Source organism: Felis catus, chromosome B2, assembly GCF_018350175.1.
Source record: "Felis catus isolate Fca126 chromosome B2, F.catus_Fca126_mat1.0, whole genome shotgun sequence".
Classification (NCBI taxonomy): Eukaryota; Metazoa; Chordata; class Mammalia; order Carnivora; family Felidae; genus Felis; species Felis catus.
In genome coordinates this window covers 46,428,378-46,456,308 of record NC_058372.1, presented here as the reverse complement: position 1 = coordinate 46,456,308, position 27,931 = coordinate 46,428,378, and positions in this window count along the sequence as shown.

Genomic DNA, 27,931 nt, shown 5'->3' with positions numbered 1-27,931 from the left:
AAATAACTGAATTTATTTTTAGCTTTCTGGTAGGAAACAGAAGACTTGTTAAAATTCATCATAAGGGATCTTAATCATTCTTTTTGTTACTGTCATTTGTTTTTAATTTACTTTTCAGTTGTATTTTTTTATTTTTTTCCAGATTGTTACTTTGAAAATTTTGAAATCTACTAAAACTTTCATGTAGTTCAGTAGATATCTATAAATCTTTACTTAGGTTAAACAATTTCTGTTTTGCCACATTTGCTTTATTTCTCTCCAAATACAAATGTTAATATATACATGATGGTAGGTTAAATTAGACATATAAAATTAGTTTGTATATTGGAGCTCGTAAAATGAAGGCTGCCCCAGTGGGCCAGTGCACATCACAAATGTAGACCAAAGTCAGCCTACATATAGGGATATATCTGTCAAGAAATCTTGACATACAACAATCACAGTCTTCTAACTCAGCTTTAGCCATTTTACCTTACTCTAGAAAATAGGATTTGCTAGCCCTAAAAGGAAATCCCTAAAGGATAGGATTGGTATGCTTTTTTCATTATGTTCCTTGAGATTCAGTTTTCCTTTTCCTGTAAAAAGGAGACACCCTTAAAAATGTAGACTTCCTTTATAAATGTAAATTTCTCTTATGAAAGGATAAGTTCTACTTTGTTTTCAGGCTTTTTCCTGTGCCTGGTATTTCTTAAAAATAACCAGCATAAAATAATCATTATACCAAAGAGATGTATTTTGAGGTGGCAAGTTCTGTCTCCTTTAACATTCTCTGTTGAAACCATAATAAAACTAGAAAACTGAATACATTTACTAGTGTATGCTATTACCTAAGATTCAGTTCCTATTTAAATTTTCTACAATTTTCCCAAGTATATTTTTGATAGTTGTTATTCTTTAATCCATACACCGATTTTATGTTTTGTGTATTTCGTTGTTGTGCCTCTACCTTAATCTAGATCACTGTCTACTTTATTTTGTCTTTAATATAAATAATGCATTTTTGAAAATCTGGGTAAGATTTTGTTTGTTTTTAGGGAGTCACTTAATTTAGGTTTATTTCCACTATTTTATTCGTGTTAGGTACAGATTAAAGGTTTTTGGCAAAAATATTATGTAAGTGATGATTCTTCCCTTGGCATATACCATAATTAGATATATGATGTTAATCTGATTAATCTGTCATGTAAGGTTAATTTTATTTCACAATATTGTTTTGGAGAGGCTTATACACTAATTTGCTATATATTGCTGAATTACCCTAAATGGTAATCAGTAGTATATTGGGGTCCCATTTTGACTTTATCCTTATAAAAATTACATAATATCAGACTCTTTGTTTGCCTATTCTCTTGATGGAATTTGAAGTGGGGTTTGTGAGCAAATGGCTAAGAAAGAATTCTTGAGACATCTTTGCTGCAAAAGGTGATTTTATTAAATTAGGGGGACAGGACCCCTGGGCAGAAAGAGCTGCACTAGGATTGTGAGGAGCAACTGATTATATACTTTTAAGTTTGTGGAGGGAGGAGGGGATAAAGATAAAGTTAGTTTCTAAGGAATTTCTGTATGCTGAAAGCAAGATCTCACAAGACCTTAGCTATTGTCAAGATAAGGTTGGGTGCCTTTAGTTTTTAAGGATGTGTAAACATTAAGGCATTAAGGCAGCCATAAACTTCTTGAGGAGTGTTACACACTGCAGGTCTCCTGCATCTATCAGTGGGCTTCTAGCTGTAAGGGAATTTAACTTAAACTGCATTTTTCTTATCTTTGTTGCCCTCATCATTTTGTATGCAAGTGATAACTCATTTTGTTTACCAGAATTTCTTTGATTTCTGATGAGAAATGGTGTCTTTCCAGTCCTACAAATGGCTGTCCAAAGATTCTCTGAAGTATCTCCTACTAAGGAATTGCTTTATATCATTTGTTAATGTTTCCATTAAATTGGATGTATTTTTTCTTCCTTACTTCAAGGATCCATTATATATTATGAAAACTAACATATTATCTAATTGTAGTATATTCAAATAACATGTAGTTTCAAGTATCTTCTCTCAGTTCTTTAAACTGATCTTTAACTGATCTTTAAACATTGTGCCAGCTGCTTTTGCTATTTTCATTGTTATAGTTGTAATGTTCATCTCTGGCAATAGTTTCTTCTCCTTGACTTTACTGTTTGTTTTGTTTTTGTTTTTACATTGTAAATGCCATAGATATTCTTGTCCTCTTCTTGTTTCATATCAATCTTATTATATGATCTGTCTAGTTTCTTGAAAAAAGACTATTGATTCTTTACTGGAAATGACATGAGGTTTGAAATATGTTGAAGAGAATTGATTTATATTTGATATTGAATCATTTAGGTCATAAATATTCACGTATCACACTTTTGGTTTGGATCTAATTCTACAAATGTCTAAATTTTATAATTTTTCAAAAAAATGTCGATTTTTCTAGTATATTTTTAAAAATTCTTATTTACCCTTTTTTTTAGGTAAGGAAAAATTTTCATTTCTCTCATACTTCCACATTATTTGTTCTCTGTGTGTAAGAATCACTAAGAAATAAAAAAATATATATGCTTTAATTCTTTCTGTCATTATGAGTTTTAATGATGAATTTGTCTCAAACTTTGCCAGTAGAAACAAACTTGACCAGTTCTTGTCTTTTTGACATGTCTATATCAATTTTTGAGCCTGTTTTCTGACTCAGCATGATGTTGTAAACTCAACTTCTCCTTGGCATGGCCAGATTTGAAATCAGCCACTTCTCCAGAAAACTTGCTCCTCTAAACTAAATTCCTTCAGTTTTTGGAATTGAAAACTGAGTTCTATATGTACCTATTTCCACTGAGGTGTGATAGCCTCTAAGCTGTATCAATACAAAGAGCTAGGAGATATATTTTTAAAAAACTAAGTTTATACTGATACCTAAAATTCCAATATGTTACTGGAGAGTTTTCTTATTTCCATTCCCTATTTCTAGCTCCCTTTTCTTACAGTGAGAAAACTGGCTTCCAAAAACACTAATATATCTATTGATTTACTAAATCATATTTTGCACACAAAACAACTTGAGAACTACGACACCAATTTCACTACCAATAAGAAAGAAACTAAGTTAATTGCAGGATTTTATTTTATTTTATTTTATTTTATTTTATTTTATTTTATTTTATTTTATTTTATTTTTATTTAAAAAAATTTTTTTAACGTTTTATTTATTTTTGAGACAGAGACAGAGCATGAACGGGGGAGGGGCAGAGAGAGAGGGAGACACAGAATCGGAAACAGGCTCCAGGCTCTGAGCCATCAGCCCAGAGCCCAACGCGGGGCTCGAACTCACGGACCGCGAGATCGTGACCTGAGCTGAAGTCGGGCGCTTAACCGACTGAGCCACCCAGGCGCCCCTATTGCAGGATTTTAAAGATGATTTTGTTCCTAGAATATATCGACCTAAGTGTATAGCCATACTGTGGTCCTCATAGAATACCTGGATGTTGTTTTCTTCTGTGTGTTAATGTTAAGTATCATTTACTTCTCTCTGTATTCAGATTTTAAAATTACCTCTTATGTGCTGATGTAATTATTTTTAAGATGTAGGATACTAACATCTTCCAAAAGCCAAAACTATATGAATGCCTTGTAGTTTTGTTATGCATTGCTAAATTTCCCTTTGTAGCAGTCATACCATTTGCAATCATATCAGGGTGTACACAGCTTCTAACAGACTCTTTTAACACAGTATGTTGTGAGGCATCTGATACTGTCAGTCTGAGAGTTGAGATACTGAATACATTTTCATATGCTTTTTGGCTCTCTTGATATTTGTCAAGTACCCATTCAGGGTATTTCTGTATTTATTATTGGGTTATTTGTTTTTGTCTTATTGATTTGTGGAAGTTAATTATATTCTCCACATATCCATTTTTTTACGGATTATATGTATTGCAAACACTTTTTACAAATTTTACAAGCAAACGTTCTTAACTTTAGTGAGTCCAAGTCATTAGTCCTTTTTTTAATGAGTAGTGCATTTTACATTCTCTGGAATAAATCTTTGCCTGCCCAAGAGCATGAAGATATTATCCTATAATTTCTTCTTTAAGCCATATTGTTATTATTATTTTTTATATTTTTATTTACATTATTGTTTTTATTAATTTTTTTCACATTTAGGTTATATGTACTTTTTTATATTTAGAGATTTAGATTTAGATCTATTTATTTTCTTTTATATAAATATATATACTTTTGTATGGCATGAGATAGGAATAAGAATTTACAATATTTAAATGGGTATTTTATAATTGTTTAAAAACATATTTTTCACAGAAATTTTGGAATACAATGTCTCAATTTCCACAAAAAGAAAAACTTGGAATTTTGAAAGGGAACACATTAAATGTGTGGACCCATCTCATAACATGGAGTCTTTTCAATTCTTGAGCATCATAGATGTGTCCTTGTTTTTGTTATTTTAATTGCTGTTAGCAATATTTAGTTTTGAGCATTGAAGATTTACCATTATTGTATTACATTTGTTGCTCTGTATTCAATATTCCTGATTTTTTAATTGATTTTTTTTATTTTCCACTTATTTGTTGCTATGATAAAAAAACAACTGATTTTTGTATATTGACTGAATCTAGAAGATTGCTAAATTCACTTGGTAATTCTAATGGTTTGTAGTCTTTTGGGTTTTCTGCTTAAAGTAAGTTTTACTTCTTCTATTCTGATCTTTATAATTTTAGTGTTTGTTCTTGCCCTCCTTGGTTATCTAGAGCTGTACTCTCACCTATAGCCACATATATATGTGTATATATACCACCTCTTTGTTTATCCATTCATCCATCAGTGGATATTTGGGCTGTTTCCATACTTTGGTTTTTGTTGATAGTGCTGCTGTAAACATTGGGTGCATGTGTCCCTTCAAAACAGCACACCTGTATCCCTTGGATACATGCCTAGTAGTGCAATTGCTGAGTCGTAGGGTAGTTCTATTTTTAGTTTTCTGAGAAACCTCCATACTGTTCTCGAGACTGGCTGCACCAGCTTGCATTCCCACTAACAGTGCAAAAGAGATCCTCTTTCTCCCCATCCTTGCCAACATCTGTTGTTGCCTGAGTTGTTAATGTTAGCCATTCTGACAGGTGTGAGGTGGTATCTCTTTGTGGTTTTGATTTGTATTTTCCTGATGATGAGTGATGTTGAACATTTTTTTCATGTGTCGGTTGGCCATCTTGATGTCTTCTTTGGAGAGGTGTTTATTCATGTCTTTTGCCCATGTCTTCACTGGATTATTTCTTTTTTGGGTGTTGAGTTTGATAAGTTCTTTACAGATTTTGAATATTAACCCTTTATCTGATTGTCGTTTGCAAATATCTTCTCCCATTCTGTTGGTTGCCTTTTAGTTTTGCTGATTGTTTTACTTTGCTGTGCAGAAGCTTTTTATTTTCATGAGGTCCCAGTAGTTCATTTTTGCTTTTGTTTCCCTTGCCTCCGGAGACGTGTTGAGTAAGAAGTTGCCGCGGCCCAGATCAAAGACGTTTTTGCCTGCTTTCTCCTCAAGGATTTTGCTGGCTTCCTGTCTTACACTGAGGTCTTTCATCCATTTTGAGTTTACTTTTTTGTGTGGTATAAGAAAGTGGTCCAGGTTCATTCTTCTGCATGTCGCTGTCCAGTTTTCCCAGCACCACTTGCTGAAGTGACTGTCTTTCTTCCATTGGATATTCTTTCCTGCTTTGTCAAAGATGAATTGGCCATATGTTTATGGGTCAATTTCTGGGCTCTCTATTCTGTTCTATTGATCTGAGTGTCTGTTTTTGTGCCAGTACCATACTGTCTTTTTAATTTTTTTGAATGTTTATTTATTTTTGAAAGCAAGAGAGACAGAGTGCAAGCAGGGGAAGAACAGAGAGAGAGGGAGACACAGAATCCGAAGCAGGCTCCAGGCTCTGAGCTGTCAGCATGGAGCCCGATGCGGGGCTCGAACTCACGAACTGTGAGATCATGACCTGAGCTGAAGTCAGATGCCCCACTGACTGAGCCACCCAGGTGCTCCTAGTACCATACTGTCTTGATGATTACAGCTTTGTAATACAGCTTGAACTCCAGGATTGTGATGCCTCCAGCTTTAGTTTTTCATTTTCAACATTGCTTTGGCCATTCAGGGTCTTTTCCGATTCCATACAAAGTTTAGAATTCTTTGTTCTCGCTCTGTGAAGAATGCTGGTGTTATTTTGGTAGGTATTGCATTGAATATATAGATTGCTTTGGGTAGTATTGAAATTTTAACAATATTTGTTCTTCCTATCCAGGAGCATGGAATATTTTTCCATATTTTTGTGTCTTCTTCAATTTCTTTCATAAGCTTCCTGTAGTTTTCAGTATGTAGATTTTTCACCTCTTTGGCTAGGTTTATTCCTAGGTATTTTATGGGTTTTGGTTCAATTGTAAATGGAATCGATTCCTTGATTTCTCCTTCTGTTGCTTCATTATTGGTGTATAGGAATGCAACCAATTTCTGTGGATTGATTTTATATCCTGCGACTTTGCTGAATTCATGGATCAGTTCTAACAGTTTTTTGGTGGAATCTTTTGGGTTTTCCATATAGAGTTTCATGTCATCTGAAAGAGTGAAAGTTTGATCTCCTTCTGGCTGATTTGAATGCCTTTTATTTCTTGTCTATAATCACTTTTTCTTAATTAAAATATTTATATATAAAAGAAATATATCAGCATTATCTTATCAATATTCAATATATTAATATAAATTTATTAGTTTGAACATTTGTAAAACTTCCTTTTTAAAATGTCTATTTTATTATTAAAGACTATTAGTAATCTTTTCCCATTTCAGTTTATATTGGCAGCTATGCATTCAACTAATCTTGGAATACTCTATTTTCTTTACCTTACTATTTTTCCATGTCTTTTTCTTCACCTTACTATTTCTTTCCATGTCTATTTTCTTTACCTTACTATTTTTCCATGAGCATATTCTCCTTTCATTACTTAATGTTTCATTTTAATAATTATTTTTGAAGAATATTGTATTACATCTATCTAATTTCTGAGGTATTAATGTTTGCTCATAAATTTTCAGTTGGTCAACCTCTTGTTGTCTACAATTCTACTTTGATGACTTTTGTAAACCCTACCTAAACTTTTTGTTTCTTATTGTTTATAAAGACTCTCATTTCCATTGATAAGTTTTTCTAAACTTGCTATTTAGTACCCCAGATATCTTTCTGCATCCTTTGTTCATTATATACTTAAGAAATATTTTATGCTTTTTAGCACATCACAATGCTTACCTTGATATGACAAATGAAGTACATTTTACTTCAGCATTCGTTTTTTTTTCCATTTTGTGGAAGAAGTATAAAAAAACTTATAATGTAAAATATTGATTCATTAAATTCTTATAGGATTTGTAACTGATGTCATACATAATGTATGAAAAGATTATAATAAACTTCCAAATATGTAAAATTACTTAGAAAGTTAGAATTCAGCATTTTAATGTTTACAATAAATTTTGTTCTTACTTTAATAGATTGAGTTAATATTATACTGAGGACTATTTTTTTTTAACGTTTATTTATTTTTGAGAGAGGGAGAGAGAGTGTGAGTGGGGGAGGGACAGAGAAAGAGGGAGACACAGAATCCGAAGCCGGCTCCAGGCTCCAGGCTCCGAGCGCTCAGCTCAGAGCTCGACGCGGGGCTCTAACTCACAGACTGTGAGATCATGACCTGAGCCGAAGTCGGATGCTCAACCGAGGGAGCCACCCAGGTGCCCTGAGGGCTATTTTTAAAATAGCATATTTAAATGATAATATAATCAAATAGATTTTTCTCTCTGGTTAAATATCTTGGGTTGGTAGCTAAATAATTGTTGGTTAAGCCAAGTGACAATATGACATATATGATCATATTAAGCTCTCTGTAAAAATTAGTGATGACTATGTATATACGATAACTATGTCACAGACAGCTAGAGAACTGAGAACAGCTAAAGCAAGTGTTTTTAAGATGGAAGACCTTCCATTATCAGAAATGTTCTGTTGTTGACTCCAAGTAGATTTGGTGTGAGTGTTTCTTTCTCCTTGGTCACAAACAATGCATGTACACACACATGCATGTTTATGTGTGTGTGATGTTTTAAAATTTTTGTGTCAATCCTACCCTTTTGAACCTAATTTGGTTTCCTTTTGTGTTTGGTTCACTTTGTAAAGTTCTTTATGTATTATCTGGCCCTCTCCCTATATGATGAACTGCATGTTTTCAATGTAATTTTAAAGAGGAAATTGAACCTTAAAATTACTTTTCCAGCTTTGTCTCTCAACTGTTTTTCTTCAAAGTCATTAGGTTATTAGTTATTTATTAATCTCAAATATTTATATGAAGTACTTTAAAAATACTCTCCTATAACACATAGTTCACACTCAGTAAGCTTGAGATCCAGTCAGTGACTAAAATAGGGAAATCTACTCTCAAATTTGAATGAATTGCTCAGAAGTGCTGATAATCCATAAACAAAGATGTGATTGATTATGAGTTAGGTTAATTATAAAAGATTTATTTAACCACTCTTTCGTATTATTAATCTCCTTCACCCATTTTGCCTAATCCCACCCCCTGACTTCCAATGCTATGTTGAATGAAAATGGGGATAGTGTCCATCCTTTTCTTTACCTGTTTCTAGAGTAAAAGGTTTAACTTTTCACCATCGAGTATATTAACTGTGGGTTTGTCATATATGACCTTTATTATGTTGAGGTACATTATCTCTCTACCCGCTTTGTTGACAGTTATAAATGAATGTTAAATTTTGCCAAATGCCATTTTTGCATCTGAGTTGGTCATATAATTTCTAGCTTTTATTTTGTTAAGGTGGTGTATCACATTGATGATTTGTAGATGTTGAACCATCCTTGCATCCCTGAAATAAATACCACTTGATCATGGTGTATGATCCTTTTAATAGTTGTTGAATTTAGTTTGTTAATATTTTGTTGGAGATCTTGGCACCACTGTTTATCAGGGATATTGGCCTGTAATTTTATTTTTGTATTATGTCCTTCTCTGGTTTTGGTATCAGCAGAATACTGACTTCATAAAATAAGTTTTTCTTACTCTTCAGGTTTTTGAAAAAGTTTGAGAAGTATAGATATTAACTCTTTATTAAGTGTTTGGTAGAATTCACCAGTGAAGCTGTCTGGTCCTGTTTGTTTCTTGGGAGGTTTTTGATTACCAATTTAACTCACTAGTAACTTTCAGATTTTCTTTCTTTCTAATTTAGTCTCAAAGATTGTAAATTTCTGGGACTTTATCCATTTCTTCTAAGTTGTCCAATTTTTTGGAGTATAATTGCTCATAGTCATCTCTTATTATCCTTTGTATTTCTGTGGTATCAGTTGTAACTTTTCCTCTTTCATTTCTGATGTTATGTATTTGGACTATCTCTCTTTTTTCTTCTTAGTCTAGCTCAACGTTTGTCAATTTTATCTTTTATCTTTTCAAAGAACCAAGTCTTAGTTTCATTGATTTTTCTATTGTCATATTTAATCTCTTTCATTTATTTCCACTCTGATCTTCATTTACTTTCTTCTAGTAACTTGGAGTTTTGTTTGTGAATCTTTTTCTAGAGGTTTTTAGGTGTAAAGTTAAAATGAGATTTCTCTTATTTCTTTAGGTAGGCCTATATTGCTATGAACTTCACTCTTATAACTGCTTTTTCTGATCCCACAAATTTTGGTATGACTTATTTATGTTTTCATTTGTCTTTGGGTACCTCTATTTCTATTTTCATTTCTTCTGTAACCCGTTAGTTGTTCAGTAACATGTTGGTTTGTGTTTTAATTCCCATGTATTTGTAGTTTATTTTTTCTTAAAATTCATTTTTAATTTTATTTTTTTATATATATATGAAATTTATTGACAAATTGGTTTCCATACAACACCCAGTGCTCATCCCAAAAGGTGCCCTCCTCAATACCCATCACCCACTCTCTCCTCCCTCCCATCCCCCATCAACCCTCAGTTTGTTCTCAGTTTTTAACAGTCTCTTATGCTTTGGCTCTCTCCCACTCTAACCTCTTTTTTTTTTCCTTCCCCTCCCCCATGAGTTCCTGTTAAGTTTCTCAGGATCCAAATAAGAGTGAAACCATATGGTATCTGTCTTTCTCTGTATGGCTTATTTCACTTAGCATCACAGTCTCCAGTTCCATCCACGTTGCTACAAAAGGCCATATTTCATTCTTTCTCATTGCCATGTAATATTCCATTGTGTATATAAACCACAATTTCTTTATCCATTCATCAGTTGATGGACATTTAGGCTCTTTCCATAATTTGGCTATTGTTGAGAGTGCTGCTATGAACATTGGGGTACAAGTGGCCCTATGCATCAGTACTCCTGTATCCCTTGGATAAATTCCTAGCAGTGCTATTGCTGGGTCATAGGGTAGGTCTATTTTTAATTTTCTGAGGAACCTCCACACTGCTTTCCAGAGCGGCTGCACCAATTTGCATTCCTACCAACAGTGCAAGAGGGTTCCCGTTTCTCCACATCCTCGCCAGCATCTAGAGTCTCCTTATTTGTTCATTTTGGCCACTCTGACTGGCGTGAGGTGATACCTGAGTGTGGTTTTGATTTGTATTTCCCTGATAAGGAGCGACACTGAACATCTTTTCATGTGCCTGTTGGCCATCTGGATGTCTTCTTTAGAGAAGTATCTATTCATGTTTTCTGCCCATGTCTTCACTGGGTTATTTGTTTTTCGGGTGTGGAGTTTGGTGAGCTCTTTATAGATTTTGGATACTAGCCCTTTGTCCGATATGTCATTTGTGAATATCTTTTCCCATTCCGTTGGTTGCCTTTTAGTTTTGTTGGTTGTTTCCTTTGCTGTACAGAAGCTTTTTATCTTCATAAGGTCCCAGTAATTCACTTTTGCTTTTAATTCCCTTGCCTTTGGGGATGTGTCGAGGAAGAGATTGCTACGGCTGAGGTCAGAGAGGTCTTTTCCTGCTTTCTCCTCTAAGGTTTTGATGGTTTCCTGTCTCACATTCAGGTCCTTTATCCATTTTGAGTTTATTTTTGTGACTGGTGTGAGAAAGTGGTCTAGTTTCAACCTTCTGCATGTTGCTGTCCAGTTCTCCCAGCACCATTTGTTAAAGAGGCTGTCTTTTTTCCATTGGATGTTCTTTCCTGCTTTGTCAAAGATGAGTTGGCCATACGTTTGTGGGTCTAGTTCTGGGGTTTCTATTCTATTCCATTGGTCTATGTCTCTGTTTTTGTGCCAATACCATTCTGTCTTGATGATGACAGCTTTGTAGTAGAGGCTAAAGTCTGGGATTGTGATGCCTCCTGCTTTGGTCTTCTTCTTCAAAATTCCTTTGGCTATTCGGGGCCTTTTGTGGTTCCATATGAATTTTAGGATTGCTTGTTCTAGTTTCGAGAAGAATGCTGGTGCAATTTTGATTGGGATTGCATTGAATGTGTAGATAGCTTTGGGTAGTATTGACATTTTGACAATATTTATTCTTCCAATCCATGAGCAGGGAATGTCTTTCCATTTCTTTAAATCTTCTTCAATTTCCTTCATAAGCTTTCTATAGTTTTCAGCATACAGATCCTTTACATCTTTGGTTAGATTTATTCCTAGGTATTTTATGCTTCTTGGTGCAATTGTGAATGGGATCAGTTTCTTTATTTGTCTTTCTGTTGCTTCATTGTTAGTGTATAAGAATGCAACTGATTTCTGTACATTGATTTTGTATCCTGCAACTTTGCTGAATTCCTGTATCAGTTCTAGCAGACTTTTGGTGGATTCAATCGGATTTTCCATGTATAATATCATGTCATCTGCAAAAAGCGAAAGCTTGACTTCGTCTTTGCCAATTTTGATGCCTTTGATTTCCTTTTGTTGTCTGATTGCTGATGCTAGAACTTCCAGTACTATGTTAAACAGCAGCGGTGAGAGTGGGCATCCTTGTCGTGTTCCTGATCTCAGGGAAAAAGCTCTCAGTTTTTCCCCATTGAGGATGATGTTAGCTGTGGGCTTTTCATAAATGGCTTTTATGATCTTTAAGTATATTCCTTCTATCCCGACTTTCTCAAGGGTTTTTATTAAGAAAGGGTGCTGGATTTTGTCACAGGCCTTTTCTGCATCGATTGACAGGATCATATGGTTCTTTTTTTTTTTGTTGTTAATGTGATGTATCACGTTGATTGATTTGCGAATGTTGAACCAGCCCTGCATCCCAGGAATGAATCCCACTTGATCATGGTGAATAATTCTTTTTATATGCCGTTGAATTCGATTTGCTACTATCTTATTGAGAATTTTTGCATCCATATTCATCAGGGATATTGGCCTGTAGTTCTCTTTTTTTACTGGGTCTCTGTCTGGTTTAGGAATCAAAGTAATACTGGTTTCATAGAATGAGTCTGGAAGTTTTCCTTCCCTTTCTATTTCTTGGAATAGATTGAGAAGGATAGGTATTATTTCTGCTTTAAACGTCTGGTAGAACTCCCCTGGGAAGCCATCTGGTCCTGGACTCTTATTTGTTGGGAGATTTTTGATAACCAATTCAATTTCTTCGCTAGTTATGGGTCTGTTCAAGCTTTCTATTTCCTCCTGATTGAGTTTTGGAAGAGTGTGGGTGTTTAGGAATTTGTCCATTTCTTCCAGGTTGTCCAGTTTGTTGGCATATAATTTTTCATAGTATTCCCTGATAATTGTTTGTATCTCTGAGGGATTGGTTGTAATCATTCCATTTTCATTCATGATTTTATCTATTTGGGTCATCTCCCTTTTCTTTTTGAGAAGCCTGGCTAGAGGTTTGTCAATTTTGTTTATTTTTTCAATAAACCAACTCTTGGTTTCGTTGATCTCCTCTACAGTTTTTTTAGATTCTATATTGTTTATTTCTGCTCTGATCTTTATTATTTCTCTTCTTCTGCTGGGTTTAGGCTGCCTTTGCTGTTCTGCTTCTAGTTCCTTTAGGTGTGCTGTTAGATTTTGTATTTGGGATTTTTCTTGTGTCTTGAGATAGGCCTGGATTGCAATGTATTTTCCTCTCAGGACTGCCTTCGCTGCGTCCCAAAGCGTTTGGATTGTTGTATTTTCATTTTCGTTTGTTTCCATATATTTTTTAATTTCTTCCCTAATTGCCTGGTTGACCCACTCATTCGTTAGTAGGGTGTTCTTTAGCCTCCATGCTTTTGGAGGTTTTCCAGACTTTTTTCTGTGGTTGATTTCAAGCTTCATAGCATTGTGGTCTGAAAGTATGCATGGTATAATTTCAATTCTTGTATACTTATGAAGGGCTGTTTTGTGACCCAGTATGTGATCTATCTTGGAGAATGTTCCATGTGCACTTGAGAAGAAAGTCTATTCTGTTGCTTTGGGATGCAGAGTTCTAAATATATCTGTCAAGTCCATCTGATCCAATGTCTCATTCAGGGCCCTTGTTTCTTTATTGACCGTGTGTCTAGATGACCTATCCATTTCTGTAAGTGGGGTGTTAAAGTCCCCTGTAATTACCACATTCTTATCAATAAGGTTGCTTATGTTTATGAGTAATTGTTTTATATATTTGGGGGCTCCGGTATTCGGCGCATAGACATTTATAATTGTTAGCTCTTCCTGATGGATAGACCCTGTAACTATTATATAATGTCCCTCTTCATCTCTTGTTACAGCCTTTAATTTAAAGTGTAGTTTGTCTGATATAAGTATGGCTACTCCAGCTTTCTTTTGGCTTCCAGTCACATGATAAATAGTTCTCCATCCCCTCACTCTCAATCTAAAGGTGTCCTCAGGTCTAAAATGAGTCTCTTGTAGACAGCAAATAGATGGGTCTTGTTTTTTTATCCATTCTGATACCCTATGTCTTTTGGTTGGCGCGTTTAATCCATTTACATTCAGTGTTATTATAGAAAGATACGGGTTTAGAGTCATTGTGATGTCTGTATGTTTTATGCTTGTAGTGATGTCTCTGGGACTTTGTCTCACAGGGTCCCCCTTAGGATCTCTTGTAGGGCTGGTTTAGTGGTGACAAATTCCTTCAGTTTTTGTTTGTTTGGGAAGACCTTTATCTCTCCTTCTATTCTAAATGACAGACTTGCTGGATAAAGGATTCTTGGCTGCATATTTTTTCTGTCTAGCACCCTGAAAATCTCGTGCCAATTCTTTCTGGCCTGTCAAGTTTCAAAAGAGAGATCAGTCACGACTCTTATAGGTCTCCCTTTATATGTGAGGGCACGTTTACCCCTTGCTGCCTTCAGAATTTTCTCTTTATCCTTGTATTTTGCCAGTTTCACTATGATATGTCGTGCAGAAGATCGATTCAAGTTACGTCTGAAGGGAGTTCTCTGTGCCTCTTGGATTTCAATGCCTTTGTCCTTCCCCAGTTCAGGGAAGTTCTCAGCTATTATTTCTTCAAGTACCCCTTCAGCACCTTTCCCTCTCTCTTCCTCCTCTGGGATACCAATTATGCGTATATTATTTCTTTTTAGTGTATCACTTAGTTCTCTAATTTTCCCCTCATACTCCTGGATTTTTTTATCTCTCTTTTTCTCAGCTTCCTCTTTTTCCATAACTTTATCTTCTAGTTCACCTATTCTCTCCTCTGCCTCTTCAAGCCGAGCTGTGGTGGTTTCCATTTTGTTATGCGTTTCGTTTAAAGCGTTTTTCAGCTCCTCGTGACTGTTCCTTAGTCCCTTGATCTCTGTAGGAAGAGATTCTCTGCTGTCCTGTATACTGTTTTCAAGCCCAGCGATTAATTTTATGACTATTATTCTAAATTCACTTTCTGTTATATTATTTAAATCCTTTTTGATCAGCTCATTAGCTGTTGTTATTTCCTGGAGATTCTTCTGAGGGGAATTCTTCCGCTTGGTCATTTTGGATAGTCCCTGGCGTGGTGAGGACCTGCAGGGCACTTCCCCTGTGCTGTGGTGTATAACTGGAGTTGGTGGGCAGGGCCGCAGTCCTACCTGATGTCTGCCCCCAGCCCACAGCTGGGGCCACAGTCCGACTGGTGTGTGCCTTCTCTTCCCCTCTCCTAGGGCGGGATTCACTGTGGGGTGGTGTGGCCCGTCTGGGCTACTTGCACACTGCCAGGCTTGTGATGCTGGGGATCTGGCGTATTAGCTGGGGTGGGTAGGCAAGGTGCACGGGGGCAGGAGGCGCAGGCTTAGATCGCTTCTCCTTAGGTGATCCACTTCAGGAGGGGCCCTGTGGCAGTGGGAGGGAGTCAGATCCGCTGCCGGAAGTTTGGCTCCGCAGAAGCACAGAGTTGGGTGTTTGTGGGGAGCGAGCAAGTTCCCTGGCAGGAACTGGTTCTCTTTGGGATTTTGGCTGGGGGGTGGGCGGGGGAGATGGCGCTGGCGAGTGCCTTTGTTCCCCACCAAACTGAGCTCTGTCGTCAGGGGGCTCAGCAGCTCTCCCTCCCTTTGTCCTCCAGCCTTCCCGTTTTCTGAGCAGAGCTGTTAACTTATGACCTCCCAGACGCTAAGTCGCGCTTGTTGTGGGAACACAGTCCGTCAGGCCCCTCCGCTTTTGCCAGCCAGACTCGGGGGCTCTGCTTGGCTGGAGAGCCGCCCCTCCGCCCCAGCTCCCTCCCGCCAGTCCGTGGAGCACGCACCGCCTCGCCGCCCTTCCTACCCTCTTCCGTGGACCTCTCGTCTGCGTTTGGCTCCCGCGATTCCGTTCGGCTAATCCTCTGGCGGTTTTCTGGGTTATTTAGGCAGGTGTAGGTGGAATCTAAGTGATGAGCAGGACGTGCGGTGAGCCCAGCATCCTCCTAAGCCGCCATCTTGCAAAACCCTAAAATTCATTTCTAATTTTATACCATTGTGGTAGGAGAAGATGCTTCATATTATTTTAATCTTCTTTAATTTATTAAGTCTTTTTGGTAGGCCTAATATGTGATTAGTCCTGGAGAATGTTTCATGCGCAGTTTGAGAAGAATGCATATACTGCTTTGGATGGAAAATTCTATATACATCTGTTAAGGCTAGCTGGTCTAATGTGTCTGTTAAGGCTGATTTTCCTAATTGGTTTTCTGTCTAGATGATCTATCCATTGATGTAAGTGAGGTCTAAAGTTCCCTACTATTATTGTATCACTGTCAATTCTACCTTTAGGTCTGTTAATATTTGCTTTATGTATTTTTGGTGTTCTATGTTGAGTGCATATATATTGACAAATATATTTTCTTGATGGTGTTCTATGTTGAGTACATATATATTGACAAATATTATATTTTCTTGATGGATTGCCTCATTTACCATTATGTAGTACCCTATCCTATTCTGTGTTTTAAAATCTGTTTTATCTAATATGGGTATAGCTACACCAACCCTCTTTTTGTTTCTATTTGTATTGATTTTTTTTACATACCTTAATTTCAGTCTGTGTGTATCCTTGCTTCTGAAGTGAATCTCTTGTAGGAAGTATATAGATGAGTCTTGTCTTGTTTTGTGTTTTAATCCACTCAGCCACTCTGTGTGTTTTGACTGGAACATTTAGTCCATGTACATTTAGTATATGTATTGATAGGTGTGTATCTACTGCCATTTTGTTCACTGATTTGGGGCTGATTTTATTGTTTCTATTCCTTTTTCTTTCTTGTGATATGATGACTTTATTTAGCATTATGTTTAGATTACTTTCCTATTTTCTTTTGTGTGTGTATTTTCAATAAGTTTTTGCTTTTTTGGTTACCATGAGGTTTGCATATATCATCATACACACACACACACACACACACACACACACATATATATTTCAGTCTATTTTGAGTTGATGCCAACTTAAATGTGAGCACATTCCAAAACTCTACATTTTTAGTTACCCTTTTCAAGTTTTATGTTTTTGATGTCACTTTATACATTTTTTAAATTTTCATGCATCCCTTAACTATTTAAAGTATTGCAGTTAATTTTACTACTTTTGTCTTTTAACCTTCTTAGTAGCTTCATAATTAATCCAATGCTTTTACCATATATTTACTTTTTTAGTGAGATTTTAACTTTCATGGGGTTTTTTTCTTATTAATTTGTACTATTTCTTTTCAGATTAAAGAAATGTTTTTCATATGGTTCAGTACTGATAAACATCTTTAGTTTTTGGTTGTCTGGATAACTCTTTTTCTCTTTTTCACCTCTGAATGATAATCTTACTGGGTAGAGTATTCTTGGTTGAAAGTTTGGTTGTTTGTTTTTTGTTTGTTTGTTTGTTTGTTCCTTTCAGCACTTTGTGTTTTTTTTGTTTGTTTGTTTGTTTTTGAGACAGAGAGAGACAGAGCATGAATGGGGGAGGGTCAGAGGGAGAGGGAGACACAGAATCTGAAACAGGCTCCAGGCTCTGAGCTGTCAGCATAGAGCCCGGCACGGGGCTTGAACTCATGGAGTGTGAGATCATGACCTGAGCCGAAGTCGGACGCTTAACTGACTGAGCCACCCGGGCGCCCCTCCTTTCAGCACTTTGAATATGTCATGCCACTCCTTTCTGGCCTGCAAAGTTTCTGCTGAGGAATCTTCATATAGCCTTGTGGGATTTCTTTTGTACATAATAACTTGTTTTTCTCTTATTGCTTTTAAGAGTCTCTCTTTATGTTTAACTTTGACATTTTAATTATAGTGTGGCCTTTTTTGGGTTCATTTTGCTTGGAACTCTTTGGGATTCCTTAATCTGAATATCTGTTTCCTTCCAGAGTATTAAACTATTACTTTTTTTCAGATGAGTTTTCTGCCTCTTTCTCTCTTCTTCTTCTGGGACTCCTACAACACACATATTGTTCCACTTGCTATTGCCCCGAAAATCTCTTCAGTTACATTTACTTTTTTCTTCATTATTGTTTGTTTCTGCTGCTTTATCTGGTGAGTCCCATTGCTCACTGATCCTTACTTATACTTTATCCAATCTGATGTTAAAGCTTTCTTAGTGTACTTTTCAGTTTGGTTACTGTGTTCTTCAGCTCTGTGACTTCATTTTGGTACTTATTTATGTTTTCTATCTCTTTGTTGAAATTCTCACTGGATTCATCCCTTCTTTCAAGTACAGTATGCATCTTTATGACCATTACTTTGAATTCTTTATGACATAGATTATTTATCTCTGTATCACTAAGATCTTTTTGTGAGATTTGGTATTGGGTTTTTTTTTTTGTTTGTTTGGAACCTATTTCTCTGTTTCCTCATTTTGTTTCTCTTTGGCTTCATTTCTATGTATTAGGTGAAATAGCTACCTCTCTTTATCTTGAAGGACTAGCTTTGTTAAGTGATGATTGTTCTTGTTCAACTTTTCCCTAGCTCTTGGTTATCTCTCAAACCTTTGTGATTGTTGTTACCTTATGATTTATTATTGATATGATCCTATTATTGAAGGTGTGTCAAGATATGTGAGTGATCTGAAGGGAGGAATTTTATTTAGCACCTAGTTTTAGGCTTATTGGAAGCAAGACCTTCAGAGAGGAGCTTTTGAAGTATGCAAATGTATACTGTTCTGTGAGGCCACAATTTTAATTCCTGTTGGCCTCCAGGCCAGGAGAGCTTAAGGTGTCCCCTGGGTAATTGTTGCAAAAATCAAAGCTCCAGACAAGTGTTGAAGTTCTTTTTGAGAAATCTTGACAAGTAATAGTGAGGCCAAGGGTTTGTGCAAGAATGATGTCTCACTGCTTGTTTCCTGGAAGTTTCTCCTTAGACTCTAGATATGTGTGAAACCTGAAGTCTGGCTGAAACTCCACACGAAGTAAATAGGCTTTTTTTTCATTGAAAAATGGGTTGTGCTTCAGTCTGTTACTTATGTAGCCTTCTGGGAGTACTGAATTGCCAAGAGGTGTCTTTCTGATTGTTATAGTCCCAAGGAACTCTGGAATGCTACCTTCTTGGCCTCCAGAGCCATATGATCAAGTGGTATCCTCTGTGTGGATTGTGCGTGCGTTTTGGCTTTATCAAGGTGTGAAGTATACTCTCTGGTTTCAGAAGACATTGGGAAAATGTCATGTTTTTGTGTGCCCCTGGGCTTCAGCAGTGTAATAAGAGGGAGTTTTGTCTGCATGAACTTCCTTTAGGCTGGAAATGGGAGGGTGTTACAAGTGCTCATGTTCACCAGCCTCAACCAGGGAGGGGAGAACACTGCAACTTCTCATACTCTCTTTCTCAGCAAATGCTGCAACCACTTGTCCCTACCGATCCAGCAATATGGTAGAAAAGTACCACATTTGAGTTCATCAGCCTGTGCTGGCAGACTACATGGAGAGTGAGACAATGCATATACCAGTATCTTTATCTTTGGGGAGCATTTCAACTTTCCCCAAGTCCTCTGGCTAATACCCCCAAATCAGCAAATGAATCTCCGTCACATATAATCTAGGATCTTTTCAAATTGCTAATTTTTTTTTTTTTTGCGGGGTCTTGGTGAGTGAGACCACATGCAAGCCCTCCAAGAAAGGAATCTGTTTCCTGTAGCACTTTGGAAACCCTTGGACATCAGATCTGTTGGTTTTCCAAACTACGTGTTCTGGGGATTCATCTTTCTAGTATAGATCCCAGGTCCAAGGTGGTCAATGTTGGCCATTAACCCCTTGTTTTTCTCAGAGAAGCATCGGTCTGGTGAGATCCCTCCCTACTGTGTGTTGCCACTTGGGCAGCGGTGAGTTATGAGACCATGTCTCTGCCTCTCCTACCCTTATTGATATGATCATTTTATCCTTTCTTGTGGAGAGCAGTTAATCTAGCTTTCAGATCTTTTCAAGGGAAATGATCCATACATAGCTGTATATTTGGTGTGTCAGTAGGAGGAGATGAGTTCAGTTCCTGTACCACCATCTCAGATGCCCCTCAAGCTTTATTTTTAAAAATTAATTATCCCCTCGTACATCTTGTTATCTGACAAAATGATAAGAACTTTAAGGTAATGAATCTTCTATATTCTTTACAACTTCTCCATCAAAATATACCACATTAGGTCATACTGTAGCTAAGTTTTATTTTTCCCTTCCAAAGCAGTGCTGTTCCATTCCTCTTTTAATTAGTCAAGTCACTGGCATCTCTGAAGCTTTCCCAAATGAGATTTCATGTTGGAATAACCAGTTTCCTCTATTCATTTCCTAGCTTTGTCTATCTAAGAAACCTTTGTATACATATTATTTTGACAGTTTTTTTCTTAATTAGATGAACTAGTTATTTATCTAATGACTCATCCTTATTCCATACCATACTAATTTTATCTCATCTTTACTTGCATTTTATATATTTTATGCAATACGTGTAGAATCTCAGCCTGTACCATAGAAAACAATCCCATTTCATTTGCCATATGGTTACAATATCACAAGTAGAAACTATAAAATTAAAAACCTTAACATCATTAGCTTGTGTCCTGTTAAGTATGTCTTTATGTCTTCCATTTAGATATAAACAGAAAAGGGAGCATTCACTAATGTTGATAAAGAGAAATAAGATATTGTTCAGTTTTGGGGTAGGAGGAAGGAACACATAACTATGTATTAGACTTTATAAGAATATAGCTAAAGGAAAAATCCACTTAAAATCTAAGAGGGCATGGTATCATTAACAAAAATAGGAGAAAATTAGATCTTGGTACAGTTCCCTTCTACTGACAGAGACAAGTATGGTTGAACAGGTGAAAAAACATACCTTTGAAACTTTTCTGATTTCTAGTGGATATGGTCTAGAGTAGGTAATTTTCTTATTTATCAAGGCTCTTAGTGAGCTTTTGGACATGCAGAGTTTGCCCTGAACTGGGTAGATAATACATAACTAAATTCTTCCTACACTGAAGTAAGAGGATAAGTTTCTCATGGCAGATGAAGGAGCTTAGGCAGACTCAAGAGATAATTTAGAAGTAAGATCAACTGGATTTTGGGGTGGTGGAGAAGGTCTTTTGGGTTCTCACTTGCACAACTGGATGAATAGTGATACCATTCACTGAAATGGAAATATGAAAAAGGAATCCACTTTAGGAAAAAACATCATGTGCTAAACCCTGGAGCAAAGAGAATTCAGGGCTAAAAATGTTTGCAAATTTGGACTCTTCAGTATATGCTTAATTGAAATTATAGAGTGGAAGAACAATAAGCAGGTCTATAATCCTTGACGAATTTTACAATTAACAACTAGGCAAAGGGTGTGTATCTAAAGAAAGAAAGAGTAAATACTTTACTCACTGTAGCCTTTCTAAAATGTATTCTTAAAGCACTGATTGAAGTGACTGGTTTGACAACCAGATGTTGGGAGGAAGAGGATGCCTGCTTTTTTTAAAGACTAAAGAAGCTTGCAGTTATAGACTGCAATTTAGTAAATCATATCCTTCCACAAAAGAGCAGCCACCTTGTAGCTCCTTCAGAGGTGTACTTAATGTTCTGTTGAACAAATTTCACTTGCCCACGACACAGTGTACCCTTCAAAGATGTCCTTTACTCCATTATTTCCTGTGGTTTCTGTGGACACTCTCTAACCTCATACCCTGATTCAATATTGTAGCTAAATTTTCTTCAAATGTATTTTCTCATGGCACACAATATTTAAGGAGATAGGGAAGGGAAACAGGGAAAGGTTTTTATTTGACTAAATCAAAGATAATTTGGAAATTCTTCTGAGTGTTAAATTCTTGCAGCCTAAAGAATATAAGAAGAAAAAAAGAAATAACATAAACAGGATATAAGATATGGACTTGTGATTGGCAGGCACACTGTGAGATCTACCACTATATGGACATGATCCGGCACTGCAGGAGGATTGCTCAGTGGAAGGATTTAGGCAGAAAGCCAATGGAATTATTGATGGGTTCTCACTGAGCATCTTAATACAAAAGGTGCTTGAGGAGGTGCTTTTCAGAACAAAATTTTTGGACATAAAGGAGCTGACATCATAATAAATATACAATAGTCACCCATAGATCAATAAAGTCAGAGAATCTCATTAAACAGATGTTACCTTGAAAAAACAACGCCTTTAGAGAAAAAAGATATCTCCTTGGAAAAAGACAGTAGATTTTTCATTTAGAAAGATTTACCCTGACAATAAGTCAGCTTCTTCCTCGGTGGACTTTGTCTTTGTTGAGGGCATTGTAGAGGGTGCTCTTGCCTTCTGGACCACCTAAGAGCCTCAGGTAAGGGTTTTTCTGTCCTCTCTTTTCTCCACACCAAGTAGCTTCAGATTCAGATTGGACTTCAGGATTGTTAATAATAAAATGAAATATTACAAATAGGAGAGATTATAGGTACTTACATATTAAACTGTACTAAGGAAAGGGATACTGCAGATATGTAATTATTCCCCTCCCATCTTCATTCCAGGTAGTGATGTCTTCCAGCTGAGATTCTGTGTGAAGTCAAGAGTAGACCTAACACAAATTAGGCAGCTATAGCTGTCATTTCATAGGCTTTCTAGCTAAGACTGATATCTGAAGTTTGAAAATTTGGATAAAAAGAGGAATTTTGAAGGAATCCTGCCAAAATGGGCATAAATGCTGGACAAGAGAACTGGTGGATAACAAGGGCCAATAGAGAGAGGAGTTGGTTTCCATCACTTCTTCTCCTTCACACCATGAGTGGATACTGTGGGAGCAAGAGGTTCCCTTCCTAGTTTAGAAGTTGTTTCCTTTCTCTTCTTTGCCCTGTTTACCACCTCCTCCCTGTAACACTCACAAAACAGCTTGGTCTCTGTAAAACTACAAAGTGACCCTTTAGCAACTGTGCATCTTTGGCAGTCTCTAAGCCCCAAGAACTAAACCCAAGAAATGTCCTTATTACTGGCTTCATGGGTATAGATAACTCACCTTACCTCAGTCTTCTGCTGTCTATAAAAACAGCTGAGTAATTTTTTTCTAAAGTATTTTATAGGATATTTGTCCACTTAGTACACATGAACACAAATTGGACCTGCCGTGGTATGTTAAAAAAAAATAAAATCATACTTACATATATACATGTATGTCATACATCTATCAATCATCTATCTGCCCATCTAGTTATTATGTATCTGGACTTCCTGCTTCCAATGCTAATGAAATTCTCAGAAGGCTCATTTGCAAAAATAAAAGCAGCCAGAAATATTTCTCCTCCTGGAGCAAAAGACCTGAGCAATAACGGTCAGCTCCAGAATAATTACACATTTACATCTTCAGGGATAAGACCAGGAGTGATAGGCAACTACCAGGAAGAGTATTCACCAGAAGCAGCATCTCTGCCTCTGTGTTAATGTGCTAGACACAACCAGAAGTACAAGTAGGCTGGGACCAAATGGAGTGATTGCTCTCTCTGAACACTTTCTTCACATTCACCGCCATTTCATCATCCTTAAAGATAGTATGTTGAAGTTACAGTTATTAGCACTTTGATTGGAAGACATTAGTCATCACACTGTGAAAACAGGGCTGGGAGACAAGCAGAGAAGGTGGAGTTGGGGTGCTCACTTGCTGTTAACCCACCAGCAAATGTGAAATTTCACTCCCAGGCTGGCCACTCCATCCCCCATCCCACTAGTCCTCAGGTAGTAGAATCTGGCTACACCTCCAAACACCACATTTGTATTATATAAATCTCCACTCACATGTCCCAGTTAAAGAAAAGAGAAAGCCCCCCTTTTTATAGGTTATCTTTGGCACGCTCATCATTCTACAGACCAGTGTAAATTATTCTCTAAAATAGCTGAAGAAAGTCATCGTGATAAGCAGGCTGGGGCACATCGGCCTCTGCAGAGCTGAAATTGTTACTGCTGAGTGAGTGTTCTGTTTTCTCCTCACATCATTACACCCATTGAGTGCAGCACCCAGATGTATTTGTCAAGTCAAATGAAAAAAAAATTTCTTACTTGATTGTACTGATACCATGATTGACAGTAGGGATTTACTTTCTCATGGCAGATGTGCTTTCCCTAGACTCTTTAACTCTGCCTCTTTTCAGAAATTCTGACTTCCAGCCATTTCACATTTGTATAGCTGTCCTCAATACTGCCTTTATTTTATTTTATACCTTGTTTATGTTTCATGCTACTTCATTAACTTCTTCCTATATTTTCAGGTAAAGAACTTGAGCCAAACTTATGTCTGCACATGACTGTATTCTCATATTGCTACACCAGTTTTGCCAGACTCTCTGACTTTAAAAATAAAACTTATTGATGTATAAGCCTAAATCTGTGGGCCAACCTATGCAAATTCAGAAAATATCTTAGTCAAATAACTCTGTTCCCTTGACTTCTTGATAATTCAAGTGGATTAGACAGCAACTAAGATATTGAAGAGCTTCTGGCAAAATGATGCTCTCCCTAGGGGGTCTTGAAGAGGAAGTTATAGTCTTATTTAAAAAAACTTACCTTCAACCTTGTATTTATATACTCTCAGTCATATGAACCTATAAAAATGTTAGACAACATTTATACATTTTACTTTCTTTTAAAACTTAAATGTCCATTCTGATTTTATCCTACAGCTAGGGTGACACATGTCTGGGTTTGGCACACAGGTAGTCAGTCTCAGTTCATTCCTGTTGACCCAGCACTACATCAAATTTAGCATTTTTTCCAGAATTTTAAATTTTATTATACCGTTATTAATAGATGCACTAAAATACACCCAGATAAGCTTGGTATAACTCCATCGTTTTTTCTACTAGCTTGTGCAAAGTTCTTGTCTAGTAGTGTGAGATGCATGGATGATGAACAACCTTCATACTTTAACATGTGACAGAGACTGAAAGCCAACAGGGGCTAACCTGTCTTTTTTTTTTCTTACCTTTCTAGACAGATTAAAATTAGCCTCTCACTTTAAAGGACAGTATGCAAGGGATCCACAAGTAAACTATGGCTTGACAGGACTGAAGTGAAATAACTCTTTCCAGTCTCCTTCAGTGATAAGAAAAGTAATCTAGCCTGTGCCAGATGGCCACTTGCTGTAACAGGCAGTTGTGCCCTCCCTATGGCGGCAATCTGCAAGATGCCTGGTCTCCAGGCTGTCAGTCCTTCTAAACCATGTAGCATGGTGGAAATTATAGCTTAGGTCTTTGTGAAACAGAAGCAAGCAAGGATGAGCAGCCCTGCCTTAGGACAGGGATAGTCTGAACGACTGACTTACTGGGTTTTTGCAATTTAATGGGATTTGTAAAAGTAAAATAATTCTTTTGATGTATTGTTTGATAATGCTTTTATTCTGTGACAAAGCAGTTTTGCACAAACGAATTAAAAGATAAGAAAATCTCATGCTAATGAAAAATAAATGCTGAATTTCTGCTACTCAAGAATTTTAATAGATGTGTACTTTGCAGAGAATGTTGACAAATAACATCTCACCAAAGAAGCCACAGTCATATAGACCACATAAAACGAGGAAGGATTGTGTAATATAACAGTCTTGAAAAATTAACGGTTATTTAAGAAGACTTTGCTCAAAGATGGCTACTTCTTGGAGCTTCAGAAAGTAGGCTTATACATCATCCAAGCAAGGCATGACTTTTCATTCACATCAAATGAGTTTTCTAATTTAACATTCCTCATTTTTTTATTCTAAGTTCGTTTTTGTTCAAATATGTATTATGAAGTTATAACTCTTAATGTGTTAACATTATTAGCAGAAATGGAATTTTGCAGAGTTAAGCAGTCCAAGTTTTATGTTAGGGTCATTATGCACTTGTTTTGAAGATTCTTTTGTTAATTCTGAGAAGCTTTCAATATTTTTTCAATCAATCTTGAAATCAAAAGAAATACTTTGGAAGCTTATTTCACTGAAGGTAAAGGAGTGTGAATAGTAGGGTAGACTAAGTTTAGATATTCTCTATTGAAGTTTTTGTTTTGTTTTGTTTTTGTTTTGCAGTGATCATAGGAACATAAATTTTTATAGAACGTAGTCATGGTAAAAATAATGTTCTCATTAAATTGAGAAAGTATGGAACTAAAATGTACTTGGAAGTGATTATGTTCACAAGTAATAAATATATATTTACAAACACGCTACACTATTTAAAAATAAAATTTGTAGTTAGTTAGCAAATATTGGATATACATACACGGACACACATAGATAGATGTATACATAGTTAAATTATGTTCTGAGATGGAGCTAATATTAAACTTAAAAAACATTTTAAAGCAGTATGTACTTTCTTTACCCTTTATTAATCACATTTTAGAAATGCTTGAGGCTTTGAATAATTCTTTGTAAATCAACATAAGCATTATGTTCTTGTTTTGAAACTATTGTAAAGGTGTACCTTAGTATGTATGTGTGTGTATATATATAATATATATATATGTATGAATGTATGAATATAATATATATATTCAATGTATATATTCTATATATATTCTATATACAATACATATTCAATATACAATCAAAACTGTATCAATATATATATTGAATATATATATTGAATATATATAGAATATAAATAGAATATATGTATAGAATATATATATAGCATATATATATTCAATATATATATGTATATATATGTATATATATATGTATATATATTATATGTGTGTGTGTGTACTTGATATATATGTTAGTTTCAGGTAAGGTGTACCTTCAATTTTGATTGTATTTAATTTGATGGTGTTGTAAATATTTTAAAACATTTTTTAGGGAAACAAACATTGCTAATAGCAAGATTTTGAACTTCAAATGAAAGTTAGAAACAGAAGAATAAGCACTCAATAAAAAGAATTAAAGTGGTGTACAAAATATGGAATCATAATTTGTTAAATGTACCTGGGAATGTCTTCAGATTAGGGATAGTCTTTTGATTGAGCTTATATTATTTTTTAATTCCAGTGTTGTTAACATATAGAGTTATATTAGTTTCAGGTGTACAATGTATTGATTCAACAATTTATGTATCCCCAGGTACTTCTCCAGATAAGTGTATTCTTAATCCCCTTCACCTATGTCACCCATCCCCCCACCCACCTCCTTTCTGGTAACCATCTGTTTGTGTGTTTGTTCTCTACAGAACCTGTAGAATCTGTTTCGGTTCGGGTTTCCCCACCCCCACCCCCCTTTGTTCACTTGTTTTGTTTCTTAAATTCCAAATATAAGTGAAATCATATGTTATCTGTCTTTCTCTGACTGACTTATTTCACCTAGCATTATACTCTCTAGCTGGATACACGTCATCATACATGGTAAAATTTCATTCTTTTTTATGGCTGAGTAATATTCCATTGTGTATGCACACACACCACCTTTTATTTATTCATTCATCAGTCAATGGACAGTTGCACTGTTTCCATAATTTTACTGTTGTAGATGTTGCATTAAACATAGGGGTGCATGCATTTTTTTGAATTAGTGTTTTCGTATTCTTTCGGTAAATACCCAGTAGTAGGATTACTGGATTATAAGGTAAACCCATTTTTAATTTTTTGAGGAACATCCATAGTGTCATCTATGATGGCTGTATCAGTTTGCATTCCCACCAACAGGGCATAAAAGTTCCTTTTCTCCACATTCTTTCCAATACTTCTTGATTCTTGTGTTTTTTTTTTTTTAATTATTCTGACAAGTGTGAGGTGATATCTCATTGTAGTATTGATTTAAAATTTCCCTGATGAGTGATGTTGAGCATATTTTCATGTGTCTGTTGGCCATTTGGTTGTCTTTGAAAAAATGTCTGTTCATAACTTCTGCCCGTTTTTAAATGGATTATTATTATTATTTTGTGTGTTGTGTTGTATCAGTTCTTTATGTATTTTGGATGCCACACCTTTATTAGCTATGTCATTTGTGAATATCTTTTCCCATTCAGTAGGATGTCTTTTATTTTGTTGGTGTTTCCTTTATTTACATAAGTCTTTTATTTTAATGAAGTGCCAATAGTTCGTTTTGCTTTTGTTTCCCTTTCTTTAGGAGATATATCTAGAAAAATATCTATGGCCGATGTCAGAAAGATTACTG